We start from the raw sequence: 10,065 nt of genomic DNA on the forward strand, positions 1-10,065 counted from the left end.
GTACCACTTTCATCACATTATATCAAGATTATATTCTATCAACATCACTTATTACTATTTTAAAAAGTCATTTATTTATTTATTTTGAGAGAGATTGAGAGTGAGTGGGGAAGGGGCAGAAAAAAAGAGAGAGAATCCCAAGCAGACTCTGTGCTGTCAGCAGAGTCTGATGTGGGGCTCGAACTCATGAACCATGAGATCATGACCTGAGCTGAAACTAAGAGTCCAGATGCTTAACTGACTGAGCCACCCAGGCATCCCTCAACATGACTTATTACTATTATGTTAATCTTTATCAACTGGCTTGGATAGTGTTTTTAAGGTTTCTCCACTGTAATCCCCGTGATTTTTATGTACCCTTTATTTTAACCAAATTAGAATTGTGCAGAAGTTTCCTTGGACTTTCTGTCTTAGGTCTAGACTCTTCCATCCCTGAACCAACTCACCTTCCACATATTTCCAAGATTTCTATAGATCTTTTTGTCCTTTTTGTGGTTCAGATATTAGCTTGATGTCACCCATGGAGAAATGACAATTGTGGGAGTGGAGGGTGCTTTTGTTATGTGTTTTTAGTTAGTGATTCAGATTAGCTATGAAATTAAATGCCTTGGTTTTTGAGCAATCAGGCTAAGGAATGCAAAAAGAAGACTAATGATTAATTTTGTGTATTTACAAAATTTTAGAATAAAAGTAGTTTAATTTCAAATTAGAGAAGTAATTCAGAGGCAGTGGAATTTAAAAAACAACAACAAATGAATAAACAAACAAAAAGCAGAATCAGACCTATAAACACAGAGAACAAACCGATGATTGCCAGAAGGAAAAGGGTTAGGGTTGGGCCAAATCGGTGAAGGGGCATGGAAGATACAGGCTTCCAGTTATGGAATGAATGTCATGGGAATAAAAGGCACAGCACAAATAATAAAGTCAATAATTTTGTAATAGTGATGTAACAGGACAGCCAGTAGCCACACTTGTGCTGAACATAGCATAATACATAAATTTGTCAAATCACTAAATTATACACCTGAAATTTATGTAACATTGTGTGTCAACTATACTCAAAAAATAAATTAAAAAACAAACAAATAAAATAAAAAGTAAAAAGACCACACACACACACACACACACACACACACGTATGAAAACAGGGAAATTTAGGAAAAAGAAACAAAAATCACCTTTAACTATCAAGAGATAATTACTGCTATCAATTACCTTCAATCATTTTTCTACATTTCTATATGTGTATATATTTATACAGTATCTACTTATCTTCATTTTCTTTTGATTTGGGGGACTGATCTTATATCTATAGTTTGTATTTTACTTTTTACCCAGAATTTTTTCTCAGTCAGCTTTATTTTAATAGGTCTTAAAATTCTGTGACAGATTTTTTTGGTCAAATTGTTTCCATTAAAAAGTACTGATTTTAAAAACTAGTAATGTAAATTTGCCACAGGAAAACAAGAACAAGAACAACAACAACAACAACAGCAACAACAACAAATGATCCACAAAACATCCTCTTTTCTCCCTGAAAGTTTTACATTGCATTATAATCATTAACCAGACTTTACCATTAAACTTAATTGGCCAATGGAGACAAGCAGTTCTAGACCTTCCACCACTGATTAAGACTGGGTGGCAAGTATTGGGGATAATATTCATTTAGCCTACTGAGTTTTTTATCAGAAGACTTGGGTATCTTACCTGCCCCAACAACCTTCTTGTCCACTGATTTGATGACACACCCACAGCAATGGTCTGTTGGAAAAAACAATTACCTAGGAGCACCTGGGTAGCTCAGTTGGTTAAGTGTCTGACTTCGGCTTGGGTTATGATCTCGTGGTTCATGGGTTTGAGCCCCGTGTCAGGCTCTGTGCTGACAGCTCAAAGCCTGGAGCCTGCTTTGGATTCTACATATCCTTCTCTCTCTCTATCCCTCCCTGGCTTGTGCTCTGTCTCTGTCTCTCAAAATTACATAAACACTTAAAAAAATCAGCCAAATGACCCAGAGGAGATAGAGAAGCTCTCAACATACAAGCTTTCCAAGAAGTGCATCAATCATGACAGCGTCACCAGATTTCAAAAATCTGAGGCCATCTTCCAGCTTCTTACCAGAATGGTGATCAATCTTCTTCAGCTCAGTAAACTTTGCAAGCAATGTGAGCTGCGTGACCAACACTCCAGCACAGGTTCATTGCTAGCACTGATTTGGTGTGGGTGGTTCAAGGTAATCACCTGAGCAGTGAAACCGGCTAGTTCATTGGTGGGTCATTTTTGCTATCATCATCCAAATTGCAATGATGAGCACCTTTGACAGACACATTCTTGACATCGAAGTCCACACAGTCCTGAAGAAGAGCTTCACTCCACCTTCATGGAACATTTCAACAGACTTTTCTTCAGTTGTAACACTGATGGTAACAAAAATGACCACAATGCCATGTTTGAAAACACAGTCTCACAGGGATAGTATCAACACCACCAATTTGGTGGACATCCTAGAACAAACCCAAGGCTTGTCAGCTGGATAACTTGGTGGCAGAATGCAATCCAGAGCTTCAAGCACTATTGTCCCACAGGCAATGCCATCTTACTGATGACTTTTCATCCCTTGAACCAAGGCATGTTTGTACTTGGTTTCAGCATGTTGTCACCATACCAACCAGAAATTGACACAAATGCTGCCGGGTCCGGGTTGCAACCAGTTTTCTTAATGTACATAATGACTTCCTTAATGATCTCCTCCATACCTCTCTGGCCGAAGGGTGGTTCAGTGGAATCCATTTTGTTAACACCAACAATTAGTTGTTTCATAGCTAGTGTGTAAGTCAGAAGGGCATGCTTACAGGCCAGCCCATTTTTGTATATACTTGCTTCAAGTTCACCAATACCAGCAGCAGCAATCGGGCCTGAAAATTTTAGGCACAGCCTGAGATGTGCCTCTAATCATGTTTTTGATAAAGTCCCTATATCCTGAGGCATCAATGATGGAAACATAATACTGTCTCAAATTTCCACATGGAGATATCAATGGTGATCCCTTGCTCACATTCAGCTTTCAGTTTATCCAAGACCCAGGCATGCTTGAAGGAGCCCTCTCCCATGTCAGCAGCCTCCTTCTCAAATTCTTCAATGTTCTTTTTGTCAGTCTCCCCACATTTGTAGATCAGATGGCCAGTAGGCATGGACTTGCCTGGATCACATGTCTAATGATGCTGATGTTAATATGAGTTTTTCCTTTCCCTATTTGGCTTAGATTTAGCAGTAGTTTTCATGGCCCCTGTGTTCTAGCAGCAAACTCATGGCAGAAAAAACTACACTAAAATTATATATGGAGGATTTATTTCCCTCTGTTAATTAAGTTAAAAATGGCTGGTTCCAGTAGAAGCATTTAATCATACACTTAATTTTGGCAATTTTATTTAGGGAATTTATAATTTATAATTACATAATTATAATTTATAATTCATAATTATTTCCTCTGTCTTCAATTCCATGATGAATATCTTTGATGCATCTTTGGAATAATCTTTGACTGTATTTTTTATTATTTCCTCATTATAGTATCGATGTCAAGCTCATTAGAATCCACATTCTTGAAGATGAGATGGAATGTATACTATAAGACCACAGAATCTACTTGTCCTTTTCTGGAAATCAAGGTTTAACTAGTCTGGTGCCTCTGGAGGAACAGAATCTAACATAATGTTCTTCTGCCTCTAAGATTTCATGACTTTATGATTGGCTAGTCTTAGAAATTTTTTCTTATACACACACACATACTTCCATGTGGACAGTACAACTTAGACTAGGATCCTATAGATAGTAATTAAACTTAAAATTTCATTAGCAATTGGATAGATTATTAAGCCTAATATTTTAATTGATAATGTTCAGTATAATTCACTCAGGAAAAAAATCTGGAACACTGTTTTGGGGCAGTTAGTAGAACTTGAATATGAGCTGGTGTTATTAAGTCAGATTCTATAAACATAGTTTGATAAGGCCTTAGATTATGAGGTGACAAAGTTAATAACATGTGCTCACTATTTCAAATCAAGCTCTAAAAGGCAAGCATTGAAAAAAGAAGTGGTTCTCCCAATATAGTTCATGTGGTTTTAGTCTTAACTGCTATTGTGGTGAGATTAATTTCACTCCTATTATTTATCTGAGATACAGAGAATTTGGATAGGGTCCAGAGGAAATGAGAATAAAAATGAAAATGATTAGACGGTTGATTGAGAAACACTGAACTCATTGGGATTATTGAGTTTGGAGCAGACTAAGGAGATACTTAATGACAGTTTCTGACTGTAGAGGTGACACTATGGTATGATTAACTATGTGTAACCAATTTCAACTTCTACCAAGAAAAAGGCACATTTACACAAGTATGGATTTGCTTTGGTCTTTGAGAAGATGTAATAAACTAGTGGACAGCTGCAATTTGTTATCAAGTGTAGGATGCATTGTAGCCAGGAGAAAGAAGGCTCATAGCTTACAAGGAGAGGTCCCAGGAAATGGATGAAACTGCACAACAGAACCGTGTGCAGACGGGAAGTGATATCACTTCCTATCACTTTAGTTGGTGCCTCTTTACAACTGGCTTGGGGGCTACTGAATATAGGCCATTGTCCTCTTGCTATTCTGCGCTTATTGTACATTAGCAGGAATTGATTGGCATCAATTCCCTTTGTTTATGTAAATAACATCTGTGAACTGTAATGTGACATTTTTGACTCATGTAATCTAAATGCAAAGTATGTATGTCTGTAAGTCACGCTGATTTAGAAAGGTCTACTTTATTCCAGTATAACAAATTATTCCCATGGAGTGTGTTAAGCACTTTTGGAAACTTATTTTGGTCATTGAATCAATAAAGCACTATTTGGAAAATTAATGCCTTAAATTATACTATGTGATATGTTCAAGTTGCTGGGTTACACAGATCTGAAAATTGGGGCAGGGGTATTGTGCATTCTTTGTGAGGAATCTAGGATCGAGTATTACATGGATAAAAGAATGGTGATGACAATGAAGATTTTCTTAGTAGTCATAGGCCCATTTCATTTGGTCTTTAACTCAGGGCAGGGACAGCCCCTGATATGATCTCATGTTTTCTCATTGCTCTAGGACTCCGTCTATAACCCTTCCACTCAGACCCTGTTCTTGGATTCTGCTTCTGTTTCTTTCCTCCAAATTTTCATTCAATTTGGTCTACTGAATTCTTGTTTTGAAACAACATAGTATAATGCTAAGACTTTGTGCTCTTGAGTCCTTAGACCTGGGTTCGAAAGCAGCTCCATCTCTTTCCTAATTTGGAACTTTCACCAAATTTTTTAACCTCTCTGAGACTCAGTCTCCTTACCTGTGAAATTAACATAATAATGTATATAATGCACAATTAAATTCAGTAACCTTTATAATAGATTTACCCCATGTGGCACACATTAAAAGTAAAAATTTCTAGGAAAAAAATAAGCTGTGTTTTTTCCATTGATCTTTTTCTTCAACTCTGAGACACTACTGATTATTCAATAAATACTTATTGAGCACTTATTATGTTACAGCTTTGTACACAATAGTGTACAATAGTTTGTGCTGGATAGCTAATAATAATATAATGATAATGATAAAAATAGACAGTTCTCTTATATTCATGGAACTGACAATAGATTATGATTCACCATTGGCTCAATAATAGCTTTACAAAGAAAAAGCTACATTAAGCTATGTATTCATTTTAAGGTATACCATGATCTCAGTGATGTATAAAAGGGGACAATGTAGAAAACTTTTGTATAATTATTGTCCCACTCCAAATGTAAAACTGAACAATTTCTGAATACTGGTCATAATCTTGGATTTGTCTTTGATTATATTTGTTCTATTCCCCATCTAATCTATTCCTCCTCAGTAGGTCTCATAGGCTCCACCCAATCCTGTGATTGTTGATCAGGCCCTGCTCCTATCTTTCTCACCCACTGTTTCACTAATGCTTTGGGCTATGCCTGAAAATTCCAGTCCTGGTGAGGTGTCACAATCAAGAAAGCACAGTCAAGTGACCAAAAGTAATTTCATACAGTTCCAGTGGTCACTTCTTGCTTCCTTTCTTGCAGAACTTGAAAGAACATCCAATCCTTTACCCCTAGTGCTGCTTGTTTCCATACCCTATTCCTTATTTTCTTCTCTACCTCTCAAACATGCCCAACCTCTCCAAAACCTCTTTTTCCATTACTTATATTCTTAAAAAAAATTTTTTTTTACTGTTTATTTATTTTTGAGAAAGAAAGAGTCAGACTGTGAATGGGGGAGGGACAGAGAGAGAGGGAGACACAGAATCTGAAGCAGGCTCTGGGCTCTGAGGTGTCAGCACACAGCCCAGTGTGGGCCTCGAACCCACAAACTGTGAGATCATGACCTGAGCTGAAGTTAGGTGCTTAATTGAGTGAGCCACCCAGGCTCCCCTCCATTACTCACATTCTTAACATTCTTCTTAATATATTTCTTCCCCTCTGTGATTAAAATCAGAGAAGACGGAAATGCCAAATAGGCAATGCCAGGATTTTTCCTAATTGGAGGAAAGGAGGAAGGTGAGGCTGTGAATTTTAATTCATAATTAATAATTTTATTTCTGTCATGCAGTTATAACTTCTTGCTACCCTCACCTAAAGATTGAGCACTATGAAGGGCATCTGGCTAAGGGGTGAGGATAGGATCAGTTGAAAGTGGGAAGAATTGATTGACTTGGTTCTTGCAACTGCCTAACTCCCCTCGGGTGTATTTCTGTAGCTTTGGCAATGGGGTCTCCTTAATTCTCTCCCAGGTAGACTTTAGGGACAATCTTGGGCTTGGGTAGGAGCAACATCTAAGCCCTATTGAAGCTGCCCATTGGCTCAATATAAACTTAGTTTTTCTGTTGCTTCCCCTGATATTTGAACCCCGTTTCTCTGGTAACATTATGTTTGTCTGATACTCCAGGTAGCACTGATTGAGTTCTAAGTGCCAATTCTTAAAGACTTCTCAGGACATTTAGGGTTAGCATGATGGCCATAAAATAATCATTTAATAATGTGCAAGGGCTAGCAAAAAACTAAGAGTATTGATATTAAAATATCCATAACTTACTCTAATAATTTGACCTCTGCATTACTATTTGGCTATCTTGTAATTTGTCATATGTGCTTATTGATCTTTAGCTATAGGACTATTTTTAATGAGGGATGTCAGCATATAGGATTCACCTTATTAGAATAAGTGCTGAATTTGGGTGGAATTGGACTTCCGGGTGTGTGGTCTGGGATGGTATGCTCTAGAGAAGACTGTTTCAGATTTGTTTCATGCACCTTATATCTTCCATGTAGGAAGGAAAGTTGCACAATATATAGCAAATTAGGACAATGATATTATTGGGTTAAATCATAACTTAATTATTCAGTTACTTGAGGCTACATAATCATTGAGCCATATCTTTTGATAATGTTCCTTTAGACTCTCTGGGAGAAACCAAATTTAGAATGATGTGCTGTCATGCCACTTCTAAGAAACATTTCGTATGCTGTCCTTGGTGATTGGTTAGCAATGCCTCAGAGAATACTGTTTGTGTAAATTTCATTAATTATTTCACTTCAAACATGATGAAAGTGTTTTTTAAAAATGTAGTTGAGATCTAAAACAAAACCAGATATAATTAGGGATTCAGAGCCACGGAGGATTTGTTTCAGGAGCAACACTGTTTTCATGGAATTACAAAGTATATCTGAAGTTTATAATTTAGTTAAAATTATCAAGTATTTGTAAAGTTACTGTGTTGAAAATATGCTAAACATTTTTTGTAGAGACTCTCAGACATTTGGTGCAAGAGAAAGTTGAGTTTAAAGATAGCCAAATGTTGAAAATGGAAGTGCTAGTTATTCCATAACTGCCACTCCAAGTCTCGCTGCATAATTATGCTGGAGTTGTTGTATGTTCCCTAGAGGATATGACTGAGCAACATACATCTTACCTCTAGATTTATTTCCCCGGTCCTATAAGGCACGGCAGCCTTGGATAGTCACCTATTACTTATATTATCATGCTGTACATCCAGCCATAGCATTGGCACTGTATTATTAAGGACAATGGATATTTCCTCATAGTTTGGGGTTTTCCAAGCAAACAGATATAATCATTTTTCTCTCCACAAACTATTTATGCAATCTAGAGAAACCGTCAACAATTGCACAGTGATACTTCTACAATAAATTCATGGTTCAAATGAATGACTCTGGTTACAGCCATGGTTAACTGAGACTGGTGTAAGAACACGTGCTTCCTCTAATTTACCATTTTTATAAATACAGTAAAACCATGGTTTGTGAGCCTAATTCCTTATGGAAACATGCTTGTAATCCAAAACACTTGTATACCAAAGCAAATTTCAAGAACCATTGGCTCAGTTGTGATCATGTGACATTCATTGTCATGTACTACTTGTATTGCAAGACATTGCTCATTTATCAAGTTAAAATTTATTAGAAATGTTTGTTCGCCTTGTGGAACACTTGCAGAACAAGTTACTCGCAATCCAAGGTTATACTGCACAACAAAAAATTGCATGTTAAAGCAACATATTAGAACCATGAACCAATCTATAATGAATAGTGATGGTGCTTTAAGGACAAGACTGGATGAAATAAAGACACCTAAGTACAATTGTATGCCTTCTTACTCATCATCAACATTAATAATCACTGTTTAAAATAATTCTAGTTTTATCTTGGAGGTCAGGTACGACAATTAACCCTCAACATTTTATTAGAATAAAAAGCCATTTTATGAAGACAGCTCTGATACCTGAAGACTTCTTCATGGTTTCTTTTTTCACTCTTTTAATCATTTAACTGGGCAAATTGGTATTCAATTCTCTCATGTTCTTGCTTCTCAGGAGAAAGGATCCATGTAGATTGCCCAACTTGTATCCCCTACTTGTGGCAAAATATAAAGTGAGAGGAAACTTTAAGAAGGTGTCTTTTTCAAACAAGATTAGCTTCAGTCACGTCATTCATCCTTTCCAGTTCTCCATTCTCAAAAACTAATATTGCTGTGAGCAAGGTAGTTAAATATTCAAATTTAGATCTTTATTATTAGTATTAGATGTCATTTTCCATTTCTAGCCAGAGATTTAGGAGATGCATTTGTTCTCTTCTCCATAGCACATATTTGTCAAGAAATGAAATATATTTTTCATATTCGAGGGCCTACTTTAGATTCCACCTGTTCTTGCAGATTTCCCTGATAATTGTATCATGGCATACTGCCTTTCATGAAATTTTATATTTATTATTTTCATTATGTATTTGGGATCCTGGCTACCAGAAGTACTCTGCTTTCTTTATGAATCCTTCAATGTGCATATGCAAGTTGAGTATTGAAAGTTGACTTTATGTTGAAAGGAGATGTACTTTTGTTCCCAGATTGCTAAAAACATCATAATATCTCATTACAACTTATGGTTTAGAGATAATTTCCAATGATATATACTGCAATTTCCTTAACTCTTTAAATTTTATTCTTTTCAGCTACAATTGAATATATAATTGATAATCTAAGGCCCAACAGACATCTGACTGGGCCCTGTTATACCTATTACCATTCATATTTTGTCAGTCATATTAAAATTATGAAATAGTTGGTATCAGCATTTTAACTGCTATTCACAAACTAGTTTTATATCATATTGGTAGATATTCAAGACGTAATAATTCATTCTTGATTTACTAAAGTCTAAAACAAATTATTACTTTTATTTCAATCCTGATACTGCTTGAACCTTAAGACCTTTAAGCTCAATTTATTCCCTCTTGCCTTTTAAGTAATTTTTATTTAGCATTTTAGTTTTACCTGTGTTTTAACTGAAAAAGACATTGTAATTTTATATAGCTAACATTCCTTTAGAATGAGCTGATAATATTTTTCTTTGTCTTTTACCTTGTCAAGATTTTAACTGGAATGATTTTCTATTTGAAGAACTCTCTTTAGTTTTTTCCTTAATTAAAAAAAAATATATATATATAT

At 35.9% G+C, this 10,065-nt stretch overlaps 1 pseudogene; it reads right to left on the minus strand.

Annotated features, from left to right (window-relative positions):
- Nucleotides 1–2,035: 2,035 nt before the first annotated feature.
- On the minus strand, nt 2,036–3,194 carry LOC121042072 (elongation factor 1-alpha 1-like; annotated as a pseudogene).
- Nucleotides 3,195–10,065: the final 6,871 nt, after the last annotated feature.

Source organism: Herpailurus yagouaroundi, unplaced genomic scaffold (assembly GCF_014898765.1).
Source record: "Herpailurus yagouaroundi ecotype Mexico unplaced genomic scaffold, PumYag 184, whole genome shotgun sequence".
Taxonomy (NCBI): Eukaryota; Metazoa; Chordata; class Mammalia; order Carnivora; family Felidae; genus Herpailurus; species Herpailurus yagouaroundi.